At 39.0% G+C, this 22,247-nt stretch overlaps 1 pseudogene; it reads left to right on the top strand.

Annotated features, from left to right (window-relative positions):
* The first annotated feature begins 2,288 nt into the window (after positions 1–2,288).
* On the top strand, positions 2,289–2,445 carry LOC116889112 (annotated as a pseudogene).
* The last annotated feature ends 19,802 nt before the right edge of the window (positions 2,446–22,247 follow it).

Here is a 22,247-nt window from a genome sequence, read left to right as displayed (position 1 = left end):
CAGCTTGTTTCTTTTCATTAAAATGCTCTTCATAAGAGTAAACTTTAGTAACCACACAACAGACTTTACACTAGGCTGTTTTAAGACTTCTTTTTTCAAAGCAACCAATCTAAATCTCTTCACTTTAGCCTCAGACTCATTCTTTACCAAAATACCACAAAACAGCCTCTAGGCCACATATTGAAATTGTTCTCCATTGAAATCTCTTGGGCCAGGTCTACATAGTTAAATCGTTCTCAGTAACAAAGTCTTCCATATTCTTACTAGTGTAGTCTATTAAGCAACACCCCCCCAAAGCATTTCACTGCTTCCCAAATCCAAAGTCCCCAAATCCATATTCTGCCAAACAAAAGCATGGTCAGGCCTATCACAGCAATACCACAGTCCCTGGTACCAACTTCTGTCTTAGTTAGAGCTTTACTGCTGTGAGTTATAGCTTTACTGCTGTGAACAGACACCATGACCAATGCAAGTTTTATAAAGGACAACATTTAATTGGGCCTGGCTTACAGGTTCACAGATTCAGTCCATTATCATCAAGGGGAGAACACAGCACATCCAGGCAGGCATGGGGCAGGAGGAGCTCAGAGGTCTACATCTTTATCTGAAGGCTGCTAGCCAAATACTGGCTTCTGGGCAGCTAAGAGGACCTTAAAGCTCTCGCCCACAGCAACAACAACAAGGCCACACCTCCAAATAGTGTCATTCCTAGGAGCCAAGAATATTCAAACCACAACAGTGAGTATGTGTGTGTATCTTAATGTGGGTATATGCCCAAATATGCATGTTCCCACAGAGGCTAGATGGCCTCACATCCCCCCTGGTATTGGAGTTCTAGTTGAAAGCCACCTATTGTTGGTGCCAGGATCCAAACCCAGGTCTTCTTTAAGAGCAGAAAGTATTCTCAATTACTAAGTCATCATTTATGTCCCTTTGCTTTTTCTAACGTATTTTATTAATTCTTTAAAATTTTTACACAATGTATTTTGATCATATCATATTCACTCCCAACTCTCCACTTAACTCCCCCTAGATCCACGCCTACATCCACATTCTCCCCATCTGTGTGTTATTTATTTATTTATTTATTTATTTATTTATTTATATTTTTGAGAAAGGTTTTCTCTACATAGTCATGGCTGACCTAGAACTCACTATGTGAACAAGGCAGGGCACCTGTCTCTGTCTCCCAAGTACCAGGTTTAATTTTGTTTTAATTTAATAACCTATGGAATCCTATTTGTGCTGCCCATACATGCCTGAAGTTAATATATTCAGAGTCACACACCCTAAAATAAAACTGACACCCCTCTCTCACAGAAGCCTTCAACTCAGCTAGGAATACAAGCTCAAAAACTTCTCACTTCATGCTTGAATGGTGACTGGCTTGATTTTGTGCAGGCAACTACAGCTTCTGTGAGTTCATGAGTGCTGTGGCCCTGTCATGTCCATAACACATTATTTTGCTCAGGTCTTCCCTGGACTCTTGATTTATACTCTTTCTGTCCTCTTTTCTGCAATGGTTTTTGAACACTGGGGATTCTGTGTGACTTAGATGCCCATTTGTAGCTGAGTATTACACTGCACTTTGACCACCTTAGACATTCTGTATTAACTACCATTCACTGCACAAAGAAACTTTTCTGACGAGGTCTTAGAGTGCATTAATTTATACCTATGGATACAAGAATTTAGAGGCAGTTTGATACTATGAGAACTTAGTAAAACAATAGTAGTAATTTCATTCATGGGGTCTATGAGTTCTAAGCTTGGCTTGACCACTGCCTTAGTCAATGTTCTACTGCTGTAAAGAGACACTATGACCATGCAAACTCTTATAAAGGAAATCACTTAATAGGGACATTTTTAGTTTCAGATGTTTAGTCCATTATGAGCGTGGCAAAAAGCATAGTCCCAGGCCACAGGTACAGTGCTGAAGAAGCTAAGATTACTATCTGGATTCACAGCCAGCAGGAAGAAGAGAGTGACACTGCCTGACTTGAGCATGGAAAGCCCAAAGCCCACACCCAGTGACACACTTCCTCCAATAAGGACACATCCTACTCCAACAGCCACACCTCCTAATAATCCCTGTCAACTACCTAACCAACATACTCAAATATATGAACCTATGGAGGCCATTCCTATTCACACCATCATGGCCATATTTGCAATATAAGGTATGTGCTTCCTTCCATGGAGCTCCTTTAAATCCAATCAGAAAGCAGTTGGTTCTCTTCTCCTTTCCTCCGCCATCATGTGCACTACACCTGATTCGTTTTCTCAACATGTCTTCTCACAAGACTTTCAGAATCAAAAGAATTCCTGGTGAAGAAACAAAAGCAAAATCATCCTATTCCTCAATGAATTTGGATGAAAACTGGAAACACAATCAGGTACAACTCTAAGAGAAGACATTGGAGGAGAATGAAGCTGGGTCTGTAAGCATCACACAATGGCAAGACTGAGGGTTTATACTGAATTGTGGTTGTCAATCAGTCCTACCAGATGGATTTCAACATTTTTAACCTGGAGACTTGCTTATGTCTAAATTAGAGTGTTTGTCCAGTAATAAAATTTAGAACCTTTCAAAAAAGACAAAGCAGTTGGTTACACACATAACATTTGTGCCACTACTGCATCCATGGGCATATCTTGCCACCAAGGTCATTATCACAGTTGACAGGGTATTCTTGAAACTAGCCACCAGGGAGGAAGCTTCCTAGTCAATACAAACTTGACTGCTCTGTATCCTGTGACTAACTTGATTCTAAGAATTTTTTAAATTTTATTTTTAATTTCCTCAGTGACACATTCATCATTTGATAGTGTGTTGTTTAAACTCCATGAGTCTGTATATCTTCTGTAGTTTCTCTTGTTCATGATGTCTAGTTTTGATCTATTGTGGTCAGCTAGAATACAATAAATTGTTTCAATTTTCCTGTATTTGTTAGGACTTACTCTTCATCCTAACATATGATCTAGTTTTAAGTTATTCTAGGAGGTGCCAAAAAGAATGCATTCTGCACTGTTTAACTGGAATGGTTGGTGGATGTTTGCAACATCCATTTAAGCTATAATGTCATTTAACTCTTGTGTTTATTTATTGATTTTTGGTGAGGATAACCAGTTTACTGTAAAAAAAAACTGGGTATTAATATTGGGTTTGAGTTAAACTGTGTACATAAAATCAGGTTTTATTTCAACATCTTTCTCAGCTCCCATTTAAGTGGTCAAATAACAGAATAGGCTGCCTTAAGAAAATAATAAACAGGCCTTATTTCAGGCCATCCAGGAAGACTAAAAAACAAATGTTCTGGAAAATTGTAGAAGCTACACTCACAATACATGAGAGACACCATATACTATGTTAAAGAATGTAGTGCTAGAATTAAAATGTCAGTTTGAAACCTCAGTCTTCCAATTGTCATTTATGTAAACCTTAATGGGTTAATGTTTGTACATGTATTTACTCATTTGTAAAAATGGAGCTAAAAACAGACAGACATTTTATAGCTGTTATGGGGATTAAACTAATGATACAGGTAAGCATTTATCACTATGCCTATCATACAATGAAACTCAATAAATGTCTACTATCCTAATTACTGAATTAGATATATAACCTTTATATATTCAATTATAAGAGCCTTTGGGTCTATAAACAAGTTTGGTAATATCACCAAAGCGGATGTAAATCTCCTTCCTATTATAATCTTAAATACACTTCTCCTCTTGGGAGGTGTTTTCTGTTATCATAGCATTGTACCAATCAACTGAATGGTTTTCAGGTAGGATAAATGCTTTGCTTGAGGTGAGATTCTACTCCATTCCCAGCAAGTAGGAAATATTAGCTGGAACACACCAGGATTACATGAGATGGTAGAAAGATAAAATGCTTGTGTAGACAAGGTCTGGGCATAAACAAAAGTATGACAGAACAAGTTTCAATAACAGGATGGGGTAAACAAGTATAATAATAACTTCTCCCGTAAAAAAAGAAAAACCTAAAATGTCAGCAGATTTGATCAGACAGGTTGATATGGCGACCATCAACAGCTGAGCACACATAGTTAGCTATGCCTGGTATGCACATATGGACAGCACTCATCAGACTTGGGGAGCTATTAATAATAGTAAAAACAGAAGACAGGAAGTAGGGAGGAAGACGGGGGGGAACAAAGAGGTAATAAGAGGAAGGTAGCATTGGATGGATATGTTCAAAATACATTATATAAATGTTTGAGAGATTCAGAGAATAAACTATTATTTTTTTAAAGACAACAAATTTAAGTTCAGATAGTCCAATCTTGAAATTTCAAGTACAGCCTAAGAATGTTTTAATGGACTGTTTATAGCATCCAGATGGGCCATAGAAGAGAAATTATTTTGACGAAGACTATAATAGCTTGTATATTTTTAAGTATTAGACATATTAGCAAATTAAAATTTCACAACTCTTTTATGTCACCCATATTTTATTACATGTGAAAACTGAACTTTAGAGGTTGAATAATTTCCTTAACCTCATATTAATAATGAAGCACATGGGCTATCTAGGGCACATCCCTTGAAAATACATTTTTCATCCATTCAGAAATTTTCACTGTCCATATCTCATGAAAAACTAACATATCTCCTGATTAAAGTTAGGAATACTAGTGAGATCCAAGGCTGCAACAGGGAACAGTACTTGCACCGAATGTGTAATGTGGTGTGTTTTGCTATCATTACTGTTACAACTGTATTTTATGGCCTACTTTTATCAAACTGGGCTACAGATGACCTATCAAAACCTAATCATTGATTCCATTTTACATTTTAACTATCCGTACTTTATACATTATATACAAGCTGAGTCGGTGATGGAGCGACTGCAGACACATGCTATACTAGCTAGCGAGGCACATGGGATGTGCCATCGCATTTTCTTCCTTTCAGGAAAATGAAAGAGTCCTAGGCCAAATAGTGAGCTCATCTCTGGCATCACACAGGACAGCAGAATTCAATTACTATTTCCAAAAGGAATAACTTTTTTGATAAACATTTAGAAGAAAAGTTTTCTAATTCCCTCAAATGAAAACAATAAAGCCAAAGGTTACTTAGAAAGTGAAAGCAAACCTGATAGCAGGGTGTAGAAACTTGTAAAAGAAAGATAAAAATTGATCAAGCTGCCTTTTTTTTTCTTTGCTCAAACAGATAGTATAGCACAATGTGAAAAGAGTTTTGCTACCTTTGTAGAGCATCTTATTCATTATTATAATACAATAAAATCACAACAAATGTCACAGAACTTTACTAAAATGCTAGGCTTCCTACTATAGAGAGATGGCAATTGATAAGTAGAGAGATAAAATAGATAATTTTGTAAAAATGCACATTATAATATATTAATTATCATATGTAATATAATGTTATATAATATAATAAGGGAGTAGAATAATAAAAATATCTTGTGTGCATTTGCATGCACACATTATAAGTGTGTGTAATTTTCAAAAACAAATTAGGGGAAAAAAGAAACAAAAATTTCTAAGTGTATTTAGAAAAATTATACAGCAAAACCCTCAAATTATTAAAATTTGGAACAAAGAAGAGGGCACTGCTACTGACCACACATAGGTCAATGAAGGAATAACTTAAACTCTATGTACACAACAAAAAGGAAATAAGAATTTCCCTAGGAAAACAAAAAGTGATGTTTATTTAAGAAGAAAAAATATGGATAGCTGTCAAGGTAAGAAAGAAATTGAATTCCAATCCGAAATTTACTGACAAAGAAAAGCCTAGGCTCAGACGATAGCTTTATTAATGAGTTCCAGTAAAAGATTACAGCTAAGACTCATAAGCTCTTTGAAGAAATATTAAGATGATAAAACGTTTTCTATGTTATTCTATAAGTCTATTATTATATAACACCCAAATCAGACAAGAGCAATAAAGAAAAAACACAAACAAATACTTTTGAATATGGTCATAGAAATTCCTCAACAAAATACTTGAGGCTTGTTTGTTATAGCCCAGACAGGTCTCATAGTAGTGGCAATCCGAGCTTTGGGCTTACATGTGTAAGGTACCATATCCAGCACCAAAATACTTTAAAACTGAATCTAACCATGTATAAAATAATTATATATCATGATCATGTAGACTTTATCCCAGGATTGCAATGTTCATTTACTATCAGAAAATCAGCTAATGCAATATATCATAGATAAAGGAAGCCTTAGTTAGGGTTCTATTTCTGTGAACAGACACCATGACTAAGGCAAATGTTATAAAAACAAACATTTAATTGGGGCTGGCTTACAGTTTCAGAGGTTCCTCCATTATCATCTTTGTGTGAAGCATGGCAATATTCAGCCAGACACGGTGCTAGAAGAGCCGAGAGAGTTCTACATCTTGATCCAAAGGTGGCCAGGAGGAGACTGTCTTCCACAGGCAGCCAGGAGGAGGGTCTCTTCTGCACTGGGTGGAACCTGAGCATAGAAAAACCTCAAAGCCCACCCCACACTGATGAAATTCCTCCAACAAGTCCATACCTCCTGATATTACAACTCCCTAAGTGCCCTTCAAACACTAAATGCCCTTCAAACAGCATTCAAACACATGAGTTTATGGGGGCCGAACCTACTCAAACCACCACAATTTCTCAATAAACACACACAATGTGGACAACATTAAATACCCTTAGCTGGGCATGGAAACACGTGTGCAATCCCAGCACTTAGAAAGGTGAAACAGGAGGATCATAAGTTTGAAGCCAATCTAAACTATACAGAAAGACAGTATAAGAAAATTCTTAAAAGAAGAAATACTTAAAAACTTAGAATGGTGCACAGGTATTTTTGCAGGCAAAACATCCACACACATAAAATAAAATAAAACATTTAAAACAAAAAAAAAAAAAAAGAACTTCCTCAGATGACTGAAAAATCTCTCTAGGAAAGACCCAAAAGTTAACACCATACTGTATCCTGTCTAAAGAAATGCAGGGACAAAACTGGAGCAAAGACTTAAAAAACACTGCACAGTGACTGGCCCTTTCCCAATCCATCCCATGCACACATCACATCCTTAAACTATTGCTGAGGCCATATTTTGCATGCAGACAGGAGCCTAGCATGGATGTCCTCAGAGAGGCTCTACCAGCAGGTCACTGAGACAGATGCAGATACTCATAGCCCAGCATTTGACTGAGGTCGGGTATCCATGGAAGAGTTAGAGGAAGGACTGAAGGAACTGAAGGGGATTGAAACCCTATAGGAAGATCAAGTGTCAACTAACCTGGACCCCTCAGAGCTTCCAGAGATTAAGACAAAAAACAAAGAACATACATGGGCTGGTTCATGGCCCTGGGTACGTGCGGAGCAGAGAACTGCTTTGTATGACCTCAGTGGGAAAGGATTCACTTATTAACTTGATGCCCCAGGGAAGAGGGATGCTGGTGGGGGTGAGTAGGAAAGTGGAACACACCCTCTCAGAGGTAGGGGCGAGGAGGAAGAGGAGGAGTGAAGAACTTGGGTAGGGAGACCTGGAAGGGCAGCAACTTTTGGAATGTAAATCAAGCAAGCAAGCAAGCAAGCAAGCAAGCAAGCAAGCAAGCAAGCAAGCAAGCAAGCAAGCAAGCAAGACTGGAGGCTTTTCCTTAACAAGGCAAAGGGGTGTCTTCTTATGACTTCTATTATCCATACTGTTATTAGCTATTAAACTAAGAAATAACCATAAGTAACAAGCACCCATTTTGAAAAAGAAAAAATAACATCTCTATTTTCAGATGACAAGTGTATTATAAAAAAATTAAGTATTCAACTTTTAAAAACAATTACCATGATCCCCTTACCTCTCGCCACCTGTGGCAGTCGGAGAGCTGGCTGGGGGCCATGAGAATGGGAGGGCTGGCCCTGCTCTTCACCAGTGCAGCACTCAGGAGTGCAGGCCCCTGCAACTTACTGGGGCAGCTCAGGGACTCCAACATCTCTGCCTTCTGGAATACCTACACTCATGTGTGCACATCCATACATAGCAGCACACACTATTTTTAGTTAAAAATACATTTTAGACAGAGACCATATATATCAGCCACAGAGGCAAAAAAATTATATTGGAGTAGAAGTGAGAGTGAAGAAACAAGCTCTCACGCTTACAATTATGTTTTTACAAAGATACCAGGTCAACTCAGGAGAAAAATAATCTTCAAATAAGTGTACCAGAACAATGAATATGGTCACAGTTTAGTTACCTGTTGCTATGACAAAATACCGGACAAAAAGACTGAAGAGTTTATTTTGGTATAGTGTGGGGATACAGTCCCTTGTAGTGAGGAAATCAAGGTGTGAAAAGCCAAAAGTGCTCATCGTATAGTATCCCCAGTCAGGAAGTAGAGAGAAACAAATGCTGCAGTCTGGAACCCCAGCCAATGGGACAGTGCCATGCGTATTTAGACTAAGTCTTCTGTGATCTGTCAAGCTATTCTGGAAACACCTTCATAGACATACCCTGAGACATTTCCATGGTCGTTCTAAACCCCATAAGGCTGACATTAAAGATTAGCTATTGCAGACACCTTCTTTATAATACACAAACATTTAATAAACCTTGGATTGCAGCTAGACACAATGATAAACACCAACAGTTTTAGCAATTGAGAGGCTGAGGAAGATGAGAAGTTTAATGATACCCTAGACTACATAGCCTGATCCTGTCTCAAAATAATGATGGTGGTGATGTGGTGGTGATGTGGTGGTGGTGGTGGTGGTGGTGGTGGTGGTGGTGGTGGTGGTGGTGGTGGTGGTGGTGGTGGTGGTAATGATGATAATGATGATGAAATCTAAATGTAAGAGCTGAGACTACAAAATCCTTAGAGGTTCCAAAATTATAGAACAATAATAAAAAAAGTAAATGTTCGCTTGAAAAACAGGTAGAGGACTTAAATAAAAAATTTATCCAAAGAACACACACAAAGAGACAATTCTTGCATAAAAAGATGATCTACATAACTATCATTTCGAGGATACAAATTAAAAGCAAAATTGAAATATCACTTTCGACTCACTGGGTTAGATAGAATTGTGACGATGCTTGCCAGAAATGAAAGCACTTGGGAAGTTACAATGGAGGACAGACAGTTTCCAGCACACAGTGAATATAAGGCTAGCCTAGGCTATATAATAGCAAGACTATGTATGTCTCAAGAGAAAAGAAAGGGGTGTGCTGTAATTGGAATATCTATACTTGCCACTTACAAAACAATCTGACAGCTGCAATACTGGGTCAGTGAATAAATTTTATGTTAATAAATAACTACATACATTGCTATTTTTAAGTAGGTACAGAGAAAACTGTTGGTGCTTTGACTTGGCTTAAGGTAACAAATATTAAATTATACAAATGGACATTATAGCTTCACCATCATTCAGAAAAAGAAATATCATTGAATTTAACAATGTTATTGCTATGCAATAAAATATACAGCTATTTTTTTTCATTAAGATGTTGTTTGTGTTAACATGCATTGGTTTATTATTATTTTCTTATTATTTTTAATTTTAACTTTATTTTATATGTAGGAGAATTTTGCCTGTATTTATGTCTGTACACTATATGCATGCCTGGTATCTGTCCAAGGAGGCCAGAAGAGGGTGGTGGGTTCCCTGCAACTAAAGTTATGGATGGTTGTGAGCTGCCATGTAGGTGCTGGAAGTCAAACTTGTGTCCTTTAAATGTTTTCAGTGCTCTTACCCTCTGAGCCATCTTTCCAGTCCCTATTGTAAGTTTTAAAATGAATAAGTTTTAAATTTATTTTTAGAAATTGTGGTGGTTTGAATAGGTATGCCCACCCCCCAGACTTATATTTTTGCTGCTTGGCCCAAAGGGAGTGGCACTATTAGGAGATATAGTCTTTCTTGTTGGAGTAGATGTGGCCTTATTGGATGAAGAGTGTCACTGTGGAGGTGGGCTTTGAGGTCTCTTATGCTCAAGCTGTGCCTAGTGTGACACACAGTCTTGTTCTATTGCCTGTGGATCAAGATAGAGAATTCTCAGCTCCTTCTTCAAAACCATGTCTGGTTACACGCTGCCATGCCATGTATCCCGCCATGATAATGGACTACACCTCTGAACCTGTAAGCCAGCCCCAATTAAATGTCAGCCTTTCTAAGAGTTGCCTTGGTCATAGTATCTGTTCACAGCAATGGAAACCCTAAGACAGAGATTATAAGGAACTTCAAATTCTGCATTTAACTATTATGTTTATATAATATACATTCTTTTGCACTTTCTTCAGTTTTACTCTGCAGATTTTAGAGAATATGCCAATTTGTTTCTTTTATTCTGTTTTGTTTGAGCCAGGGATTTATTTTCTTATATAGACTAGATTGGTCTGGAAGTCACAGCCTTTCTACCTCATGCTTTCAAGTTCTGGGATGGCAGACACTTCAACAGGCCTGGCTTCAGGTCAACAATACTTGATATGTATGGACAACCATTAAAAACTCTTTCTTAGGCCAGAGAGATGGCTTAGCTGGTAAAGGTGTTTTCTATCAAGCCTAATGACCTGAGTTAAATCCCTGGAGCCTAAATGGTGAAAGAAGAGAAACAACACTCACATATTGTTCTCCGACCTCCACACATGCATTTTAGCAAAATACCAACACACACACACACACACACACACACACACACACACACACACACAGAGAGAGAGAGAGAGAGAGAGAGACTCGTACACAAGCACACAAGCATGTACACAGATACAAGCAAAAATACATAGATATAAAATAACAATGATGATGATAAACAAATGACTCTTTCTAACCTTTTAAAGATGGAAAACCACACAAAAATATTTCATGGTGTGTTAGAAACTTATTTATCCTTTTGTAAATGTAAAGAAAATTCTCTCTGAAATGTTTTACATCAGCAAGGTCTTAATTTTTATTTCACTGTAATAGGATTTTTACAATGTATCACCAAATAGCTTGGCATACTACTTCTAGAAATGAAAGTTAATCCATGTTTTGAAATGCTTACTCCAAATTACCTGCTTTCTAAATCTATTCATTCAAATATTTATTATACCACTTTATATATCAAAAAGGCATAGGAATTATCAGCTAATAAAATATAACATCTGAATAAATGTTCCCATGAAATCATTTGCTGTAATCTTACTGCCACAAAAAAGATATTTTCTGTCTCCAAGGGAGATCAAAAATTAGTTGAGTAATTTATTTCAAATATAGGAGCTCTTTAGTAACACAGTACCTTTACAATTAAATTTTTGCCTTTTCCACGAATCAGAAACACATCATCTGTAAATGATTTCATTTCAGAAAATATTCTTGGTTCTCTCTGTCTGTCTGTCTGTCTGTCTCTCTCTCTCTCTCTTCCCCCCCTCTCTCTCTCCTCTCCTCTCCCTCCCTCCCTCTCTCTCTCCTCTCCCTTCCTCTCCCTTTCTCCCTCTCCCTCTCCTCTCTCTCCTCTCCCTCCCTCTCAATCCCTCTCCCTCTCCCTCTCCCTCGTTATCACTGAAAAGACTTTTAGGAAGATGCAATTTTCAGTGTAAAGTTAAACAAGGAAGGACTACTGCCAGACTATTAGTCACATCTGCGTTGTGATACCAATACATAAGTGAAATTCAGAAAAACAAAGATGTTTAAATTGACAAAACTGTCTTCCTGTTTTCTTTCTCAAAGCTAAAAAGCTGTAACTTCTCCATTCTCCTGTAAGCTAATACTGTCAGGATTCTGGTGGGTAGAGATATACAGCCAGACAGCATCTAATCAAATTCCAGACCACAGTCACTAAATAAATGAGCAAAGCTAAACAAATGGCATTCCTTATCAAATAAACACTAACATGATTGAGCATACAGCATTTCAATCAGTCAACATCTGTTCTATAATCGTATTTCCTATGTTATAAATGTAGTGTGAATGAACAATTCATTTTTATGGATTTACTGCCTCGTGCTGCTTTGCCATTGCATTTCAATTCTAGTTAGAGGGAATGGTACAGAAAGGTATATATAAAAAGCTGGAAATTTAAATTTAATTTATGCTTATTTAACTCAGGAATGAATTATCTAGCTAGCTAGATAAGGATTTACTATTTTATACACAAATGATTTGTTCTTTAATCTTCTGGAGGAAATCTGAACATTTAATCCCCATTGCTTATCTCGTCAATATAATATGGTGGGTATCAATTTAATGTTTTATGAATTATTATGAACATCAATTTATCAATCACGGTATTGTTATAAGGCACTGATGCCTCAAAGCCTCTTTAAGCTCTATGGGGCTATTAGTTCCACACTGCTGTAGGTTCTTGACCCGGTTTTTAATTTTTCTGTCTTTTAGATTGGAGTCGGCAGTCTCTCCCTCCTACTATTTTCTGTGAACTTTCTTAGCATTATGATTTGCTTTTCCACAGATGTTAACTAGTAAATCTAAAAATGATGATTTAAGAGTAACAATGAGTAAATAAATTATGAGTTAGTATTTGAGGAGCTTATCCTATAAGTACATAAGCTCAAGTCCATATATTTTACACCATCAACTTACTTTATCATCTGCACTAAAGCTATTTTTCTCCATTGGGGTTTTTAGGTGAATATTTATTAGAATACTGAATTTCAGCTGTATATTACCATATTTAACAAACTTTCCCTTCCACTGACTAAGAACAATTTTGTGTTCTGGCACAAATCCTCAGGCCATCTGAAGGTTTGGCAAAGAGAAATTTTCTTCTTCTGCAACTGCATATAAATAGTCTTTCTAAGCTTGAATACTTAGGATACCTAAGAAGTAAATTGCATAGAGATTTAATACTTTAGAAGCATGACTTAGAAATCTAAAAATTCATATAAAACTAAGCATATAAATAGGAGAATGAATTCAATTCAATTCAATCAGCAAAAGTTTATTGAGCATCTACCATATTCAAGGCATTATGCTAACACCACAGAGAATACAAAAATGAGTAAGACACAGTACGTGCTTTAAGACCTTAATGTCTGGTAAGCAAGATTAGTTACAAATGACTAAGATGAGAGGCAATGGAAAGTAAGGGATGGATGAGAAGCATAAACAAGAAATTTCAGGAATTCAGAGAAATGAGAGGTTAAATTTAGTTTGGAATAAGAATCAGAAAAATCACAGAGCGTTCTATGGAATAAATGTCATTCATGATGAGCTTTGTAGGTTCATAAGGTTCTTAAAACAATGTGGAGAAGTGGCAGCAGCAAGTGGAATCTCAGGCCAGGGAAACTAATCATTTATTTACTAACTATTCATTACTTGCAAAATACTATTGTAGGTCTTGCAAATAGAGTAGTAAACAGAAGTCCTAATCTACATGAGCCTGGTATTACAGCAAGACTAGGAAAAGATAATGATTATTAATAATAGCAACAGTAAGACATAACATCTTTGGAAACTAAACATGTGTCAGGCAATGTTCAAATGCTGTACATATAAACCCATTTAATTCCCCAAACATTTCTATGAAGTAGCCAACTATTGTCTTTATTTGACTTATAGAAAACTGACAGGTCTCACACGAGTGAGAATGGCTAAGATCAAAAACTCAGGTGACAGCAGATGCTGAAGAGGATGTGGAGAAAGAGGAACACTCCTCCATTGTTGGTGGGGTTGCAGACTGATACAACCATTCTGGAAATCAGTCTGGAGGTTCCTCAGAAAATTGGACATTGAACTGCCTGAGGATCCAGCTATACCTCTCTTGGGCATATACCCACAAGATGGCCCAACATATAAAAAAAAGACATGTGCTCCACTATGTTCATCGCAGCCTTATTTATAATAGCCAGAAGCTGGAAAGAACCCAGATGCCCTTCAACAGAGGAATGGATACAGAAAATGTGGTACATCTACACAATGGAATATTACTCAGCTATCAAAAACAACAAGTTTATGAAATTCGTAGGCAAATGGTTGGAACTGGAAAATATCATCCTGAGTGAGCTAACCCAATCACAGAAAGACACACATGGTATGCACTCATTGATAAGTGGCTATTAGCCCAAATGCTTGAATTACCCTAGATGCCTAGAACAAATGAAACTCAAGACGGATGATCAAAATGTGAATGCTTCACTCCTTCTTTAAAGGGGAACAAAAAATACCCTTGGCAGGGAATAGAGAGGCAAAGATTAAAACAGAGACTGAAGGAACACCCATTCAGAGCCTGCCCCACATGTGGCCATACATATACAGCCACCCAATTAGACAAGATGGATGAAGCAAAAAGAAGTGCAGGCCGACAGGAGCGGATGTAGATCGCTCCTGAAGAGACACAGCCAGAATACAGCAAATACAGAGGCTGAATGCCAGCAGCAAACCACTGAACTGAGAACAGGACCTCCGTTGAAGGAATCAGAGAAAAAACTGGAAGAGCTTGAGGGCTCGAGACCCCATATGTACAACAATGCCAAGCAACCAGAGCTTCCAGGGACTAAGCCACTACCTAAAGACTATACATGGACTGACCCTGGACTCTGACCTCATAGGTAGCAATGAATATCCTAGTAAGAGCACCAGTGGAAGGGGAAGCCCTGGGTCCTGCTAAGACTGAACCCCCAGTGAACTAGACTGTTGGGGGGAGGCGACAATGGGGGAGGGTGGGGAGGAACACCCATAAGGAAGGGGAGGGGGAGGGGGAGGGGGATGTTTGCCCGGAAACCGGGAAAGGGAATAACACTCGAAATGTATATAAGAAATACTCAAGTTAATTTAAAAAAAAGAAGAAGAAAAGAAAACTGAGAGGTAAGAGTAAACTACATCAAAATACAATGAGATATAGCGACATGATTCAAACTTGGAATGTTCAGCTATAGAACTAAACTGGAAATTCACAACAGAAGAATCTTGCTGAGAAGCACCTAAAGAAATGTTCAAAGTCCTTAGTGATCAGAGAAATGCAAATCAAAAGAACCCTGAGATTCCACGTTAAACCAATTTGAATGGCTAAGATCAAAGCCTCAGGTGACAACACATGTTGTCAAGGATGCAGAGAAAGAGGCAAACACTTCCATTAATGGTGTTTCTGCAAACTGGTACAACCACTCTGGAAATCACTCTGGAGGTTCCTCAGAAAATTGGAAATAGACCTACCTAAAGACCCAGCAACACCACTCTTGGGAATTTACCCAAAGATGTCCCACCATGCCACAGGGGTTCATGTTCCACTATGTTCATAGTGGTCTCATTTGTGATAGCCAGAAGCTGGAAACAACCCAGAGGTCCCACGACAGAAGAATGGATACAGAAAATGTGGTTCAAGTACACAATGGAACACTACTCAGCTATTAAGAACAAGAACATCCTGAGTTTTGCAGGCAAATGGATGGAACTAGAAAATGTCATCCTGAGTGAGGTAACTCAGACCCAAAAGGACATGCACAGTATGTTCTCACTAATAAGTGGACATTAGCCAAAAAATACAGAATACCCAAGATACAGTCCGTAGAACTCAAAAAGTTCAACAAGCTGAAGGGCCCAAGTGAGGATACCCCAGTCCCACTTGGGAGGGAGAAGAAAGCAACCTCGAGGGGGGAGGAGGGAGAAACAGGGGAGGGAAAGGGGACTGGGAAGGGGAACACAGTCTGGTATTGGGTGGGGGAAAAGGCCTGAAGCCCTGAGGGCCAGCAGAAAGAATGGAAATAGGTGACTTTGGGAGGAAGGAGGTTGAGAGGATCCCCCAGAATGTACCAGAGACTTGGGAAGTGAGAGAATCTCAGGACTCAAAGGTGGAGGGACCTTAGATGAAATGCCCTACAGAGGGGAGAGGGGACTTGTAGAACCCACCTCCAGCAGAAAGACAGGGCATCAAGTGAGGGATGGGGTTGCTATCCCACAGTCAAAACCCTGACCCATAATTGTTTCTGTCTGAAAAAAGTACAAGGATAGAAAATGAGATGAGCCTGGGAAAAAAGGTCCAGCTACAGGCCTAAAGGGGATCCAGCTCAAGGGGAGGCCCTAAGACCTAACACCATTACTGAGGCTATGGAGCACTCACAAAAAGGGACCTATCATGGCTGCTGTCTGAAAGACCCAACAAGCAGCTGAAAGAGTCAGATGCAGATATGTTCACCCAACCAATGAACAGAAGCTGCTGACCCCTGTGGTTGAATTAGGGGAAAGCTTGGAGAAGCTAAGGAGGAGGGCAACCCTGTAGGAGGACCAGCAGTCTCAGTTAATCTGGACCCCTGAGATCTCTCAGACACTGGACCACCAACCAGGCAGCATACACCAGCTGATATGAGGCCCCAACACATATACAGCAGAGGACTCCGGGTCCGGGTTCAGTCACAGAAGATGCACCTGACCCTCAAGAGACTGGAGGCCCCAGGAAGTTTAGAGGTCTGGTGGGGTGGGTGAGGGAGTACATCCTCATGGAGACAGGGGTGGGTGTGGGAGAGGAGTTACGGAATGTGGAACAGTCAGAGGGTAAACCAGGAAGGGAATAAAATCTTGAGTGTAGAAAAAAAAGAAAGGAAAGATAAAGCTATCAAAATGTGGTGTAGCATATCTAATATGCTGATCTAAGTCATTAACTTCCTCATCCTTCCATGCCATATCAAACACTCACTCCTCACACACATAGATGACCATTTATCACTCCATATCCAAAATCACCAATATAAGCACAATAGTGCTCAATAACAATATTACAGATCACCAACCATCCTTTCAGTTCCGCGAGACTAGTTGGCTGATCTTTCCTCTACTTCGCCTATTTCCAATTTTCTAGGGAAAGGAAGACAACATAAGTATTTTTAGTTGGTTTTGTCATTTTTTTTTTTTTTTTTTTTTTTTTTTTTTTTTTTTTTTTTTTTTTTTTTTTTTTTTTTTTTTTTTTTTTTTTTTTTTTTTTTTTTTTTTTTTTTTTTTTTTTTTTTTTTTTTTTTTTTTTTTTTTTTTTTTTTTTTTTTTTTTTTTTTTTTTTTTTTTTTTTTTTTTTTTTTTTTTTTTTTTTTTTTTTTTTTTTTTTTTTTTTTTTTTTTTTTTTTTTTTTTTTTTTTTTTTTTTCAGGTGTATATATCTGAGGAATATACTAATATACTCAAACATATATATATATGTTTTTCTACCACTTCTGTGCCTGGTATTCATAAAGGTCAGAGGTAGGTGTCAGATCCCCTGGAACTGGAGTTAATGTGGCCATGTGGGTACTAGGAATCAAACCAGAATCATTTGAAGAACAGCCTCTGAACCCATAACAGGAAACTACCTAGTATTTATACTAAGCTATGCTCAGAGAAGGAGATAACACTGTATTCTACTTCTCATAGCCCATGCTGCTACTGTACTGTACCATCTTGGGACCACATGTTCCTCAGTCAAGTAGCCATGAAGGCCTTTCAACTAAAGACTTTGCCATCACTGAAATACATCCATCTGGTAGCCATCCCCAGTCAAGCTGCTGCTATTCCTTAATTCCGAAAGCAAGAGTACCATGAATCCTTCCCATCTCTTTCATTCCAATCAACAAGTGCATGCTTCCCTTAGGGCCAAGTTAAAGCCTGACTCCATTTTCCCAGTATAAGCATTCTGTGCATTGTACTGTATGATTTGTATCTTCCACCAAGGCAAAACTCCATCCCTAAGACAGACCTCAGGTCCCCAGCATACCAGAGTAATTGACCCTAATTCCTCTCCTAATACAAATCCACAGGTAAAGCATGACCTTGGACTCCAAACACTCTAAGTCTTTGATACATCTTACTAGCTGCAAGGTTTATGTCATGTCCTATAACCTAAGGATCTGGAGGCCCTGCTAACCTGCATACGCACTCTTTCAAGGACCACACAAACATTGTGCCTTTCATACCATCTTAGCCACACTGTGTCATCGCACCAGAATTGATGTGCAAAGAGACATAGTACTTTGTCTATCCGCATTTGGAATAGCATTCCCATGTAATTACTGAGGTACCTTCACTCTCAGAGGGGTAGTCATTGCTATATTGCTCCCAGCATCAGCACCAAGTCATAGTGACATTTTGTCATCTCCGCATCCTTGTTGCTGCTGCACTCAATTTCACAGAGCCCGGACCACTGTCATCTATCATTACAGGGTCCAAAGGCATTATTGTGTGGGGACTTTATTACCACCAAGAAAATGAAATTAAAGTCTGCATATTGGGAGAAAAGGTGCAAAAATATATTTTTGATGGGGGTTGATATCCAAAATGTATTATAAAAATACAATAACCCTAGATGTAATGGATTGTTTTCTAGACAGATACAGAGGAATCTCAAATGACTGAGAAGCCCCTAAAGTCCTTAGTGATCAGAGAAATGAAAATCAAAATGACCCTGAGATTCTACCTTACACCAGTTAGAATGGATAAGACCTCAGGTGACAGCAGATGCTGGCAAGGATGTGGAGAAAGAGGAACACTCCTCCATTGTTGGTGGAATTGCAGACTGGTACAACCACTCTGGAAATTAGTCTGGAGGTTCCTCAGAAAATTGGACATTGATCTACCTGAGGACTCAGCAATACCACTCTTGGGAATATACCCAAAGATGGCCCACCATGCCACAGGGGTATGTGTTCCACTATGTTCATAGTGATCTCATCTGTGATAGCCAGAAGCTGGAAACAACCCAGATGTCCCACGACAGAAGAATGGATACAGAACATGTGGTTCAATTACACAATGGAGTACTACTTGGCTATTAAGAACGAGGACATCCTGAGTTTTGCAGGCAAATGGATGGAACCTGAGTGAGGTAACTCAGACCCAAAAGGACATGCACAGTATGTTCTCACTAATAAGTGAATAATAGCCAAAAAAATACAGAATACCCAAGGTACAGTCCATAGAACTCAAAAAGTTCAACAAGCTGAAGGGCCCAAGTGAGGATACCCCAGTCCCACTTGGGAGGGAGAACAAAGCAACCACAAGGGGGGAGGGAAGGAGGGACCTGGGAGGGAAAGGGGACTGGAATGGTGAACATGACCTGGTACTGGGTGGGGAAAAAGGACTGAAGCCCTGAGGGCCAGCAGAAAGAATGGAAACTGGCAACCTCGGGAGGAAGGAGGTTGGGAGGACCCTCCAGACTGTACCAGAGATGTGGGAAGTGAGACACTCTCAGGACTCAAAGTGGGTGGACCCTAGAAGAAATGCCCCACAGTGTGGAGAGGAAACTTGTAGACTTCATCTCCAGCAGAAAAACGGGGCATCAATTGTGGGATGGGATGGCTATCTCACAGTCAAAACCCTGACCCATAATTCTTCCTGTTTGAAAGAAGTGCAGTGTCGGAAATGAAGAAGATCCTGAGGAAAAGAAGATCAAGTGACAGGCCTAAGGGAAGATCCAGCTAGAGGGGAGGCCCTAAGGCCTGACGCTGTTACCGAAGCTATGGAGCGCTCACAAAAAGGGACCTACCCTGACTGCCCTCTGAAAGACCCAACAAGCAGCTGCAAGAGTCAGATGCAAATATTTGCACCCAACCGATGGACAGAAGCTGCTGACCCCTGTGGTTGAATTAGGGAAAAGCTGGAAGAAGCTGAGGAGGGGGCGACCCCATAGGAGAACCATCAGTCTAAATTAACCTGGACCCCTGAGATCTCTCAGACACTGGATCACCAACCAGGCAGCATACACCAGCTGAGATGAGGTCTCCAACACATATACTGCAGAGGACTCCTGGGTCTGGGTTCAGTCACAGAAGGTGCACCTAACCCTCAAGAGACTGGAGGCCCTAAGGAATTTTTGGTCTAGTGGGGTTGGGGACATCCTTGTGGAGACTGGGACTGTGGAGAGGAGGTATGGGATGTGGAACAGTTGGAAGGTGGACTGGATGTGGACCAGCGAAGTATGGACTGGGAGGCAATAATTTCTGAGTGTAAAAAAAAAAAAATGTAAATACATAATATCCAATAAAAATAGCTATAAAAAATTTGGTAACAGAAACTGGGCATGTGACACACACTTCTAATTCCTGCAGTAGAAGGTCTATACAGTGACTTCCAGACTAATCTGAACTACATGAGACCCTGTCTTAGTAAGCAACCCGTTTTTTAGTCTAACAGGTACCTGAAGGTATACTCAATATAAGTAATTGGAGAATTGTATGCAAAAATGATTATATATATTATCGCTGTACACAGACTAAATATTATTACAACAATGGACACACATCTTACAGAACACATGCTCAGATGGAAAAATCAAAAAGTCAAGGCAGTGCTAAGACTAAACCCCCAGTGAATGTGATTGTTGGGGGGAGGGCGGCAAGGGGGGGAGGATGGGGAGGGGAACACCCAAAAGGAAGGGGAGGGGGGAGGGGGATGGTTGCCCGGAAACTGGAAAAAGGAATAACACTCGAAATGTAAATAAAAAACACTCAAGTTAATAAAAAAAAAAAAAAAGAAAAAAAAAAGTCAGGCAGGTATTTTATACCTGTAATACTAGTACTAGAGATGCAGGGGCAGGATTATCATGAAATCAAAGCCACTTAATAAGGAGTTCTATGCCACCTTGACCTTGGCACAGAAGTTATAAATGAATAAATAAATAATGTAGATTAAGATAGAAAGGGAAAATTTGTGAAATATTTATTGGTGGACTTTAGATAACTACATCCATTATGGGAAACATGATATCAGTTTCCTTAAAAATTAAATATGGACTGACAATGTCACATGGCAATGATAATACTGTTCCTGTGGAAAATACGGTATATTTTATGAGAGTTTCTAAAAACATCACTATAATTAAAATGAGGGCCTACCCATATAACTTATATTGAGTATAACTTCAGGTACCTGTTAGTAGTTTTTATCAGTGAGCTTACTCAAAATCTATGTGATTCAAGCAAAAAGAGTCTTCTAGTAAAGAATAGATGCTTTGAAAAATCAACATTCAATCATTTACATTTGTTCCAAAAACATCAATTTAATACAGAAAAATATATTAAAACCAGGTATATTAGTATTTAAATGGAAGCTAATTTCGGCTCTAATACAAATGATATTCTCTGTGAAAAACAAATTGCACACCAGACAGTTTGAAGTTAAAAGAAGTGGTAGTCATTAAATCAAATGAAGTTGCTTTTTGTAGTGTTATAGATGTAGATGGAAAGTTAGTTTCTTTGTACTCAAAAATTAGTTTAAAAGACTCAGAGGACCAACAAAATACTCACATAGTGTTCCTGTGAAGATCCTCCTTTTAATCAAGTAGGAAAGAAAGCCTAGATTACTCTGGGCAACTTAAGCAATGAGGACTCCTAACTATAGATAGGTTAACGAGAACCTATAGAACTATTTGCTCTAAAGAAGAACATTTGTTAGGTATTTAGCTCAGTTGGTAGGGTCATGCCTAGCTTTCATAGGGTCTTATACCCAGCACAGAATAAAGCAGGTGTAGAAGGCAAGAGGATCCAAAGTTTAAGGTCTTCCTCAGCAATACAGCAAGTTCAAGGCAAGCCTAGCCAAGAGAGTCTATTTCAAAAGGATAATAGGAAGGAAGGAAGGAAGGAAGGAAGGAAGGAAGGAAGGAAGGAAGGAAGGAAGTAAGTAAGGAGGGAGGGAGGGAGGGAGGAGAGATGGTGGAAAGGATGAAGGAAGGAAGGGAAATGGAGAGATAATGGAGGGAAGTGGGGGGAATGGAAAGATGAAGGAGGGAGGGAGCTTAGGAAGGAAGGACAGAAGGAAGAAAGGGCTGACTCTAAACTGATCCACCAAGGAGAACAATGAACATGACTCAAACTAACAGTTCAAATGGCACAAGGTGGTTTAATCATATATTAGTTTCTTTTCCTGATGATGTGGTAAAATACCCTGAGAAAAGCAACTTAAGGGAGAAAGGGTTTGTTTGATTCAAAATTCCAAGTTTCAGTCTATTCTGGTGGGGAGTTAAAGCAGCACAGAGGAAGAGCTCACTTCATGGAGGTGGGAAAGCAAAGAAGGATTGGGGATGGCAATAGTCTATTCAATGTCCCTCGATGTCATAACTTCCTTCCACTAAATGGCCTCTTAAAGGTTTAATTATCTCCTAATAATGCCATTCTAAGGATTAAGCCTGTGCACGTTATCTCTAGGGGCATTCTAGAACCTAACTGTAGTAGACTGGCATTTGAATGTTTGCTGTTCGGACTAATGGGCGAGATTAGAGAGGTTGGCCAGAGTAATAGATGAGATTAGAGAAGTTAGCCACAGATTTAGGGTTCCTTAAGTAAGATGCACAAATAGGCAGGTGTCTGAGAAA

This window comes from Rattus rattus, chromosome X, assembly GCF_011064425.1.
Source record: "Rattus rattus isolate New Zealand chromosome X, Rrattus_CSIRO_v1, whole genome shotgun sequence".
NCBI lineage: Eukaryota > Metazoa > Chordata > Mammalia > Rodentia > Muridae > Rattus > Rattus rattus.
Note: the sequence above shows the minus strand (reverse complement) of the source record. Positions and strands in the feature narration are given on the sequence as shown.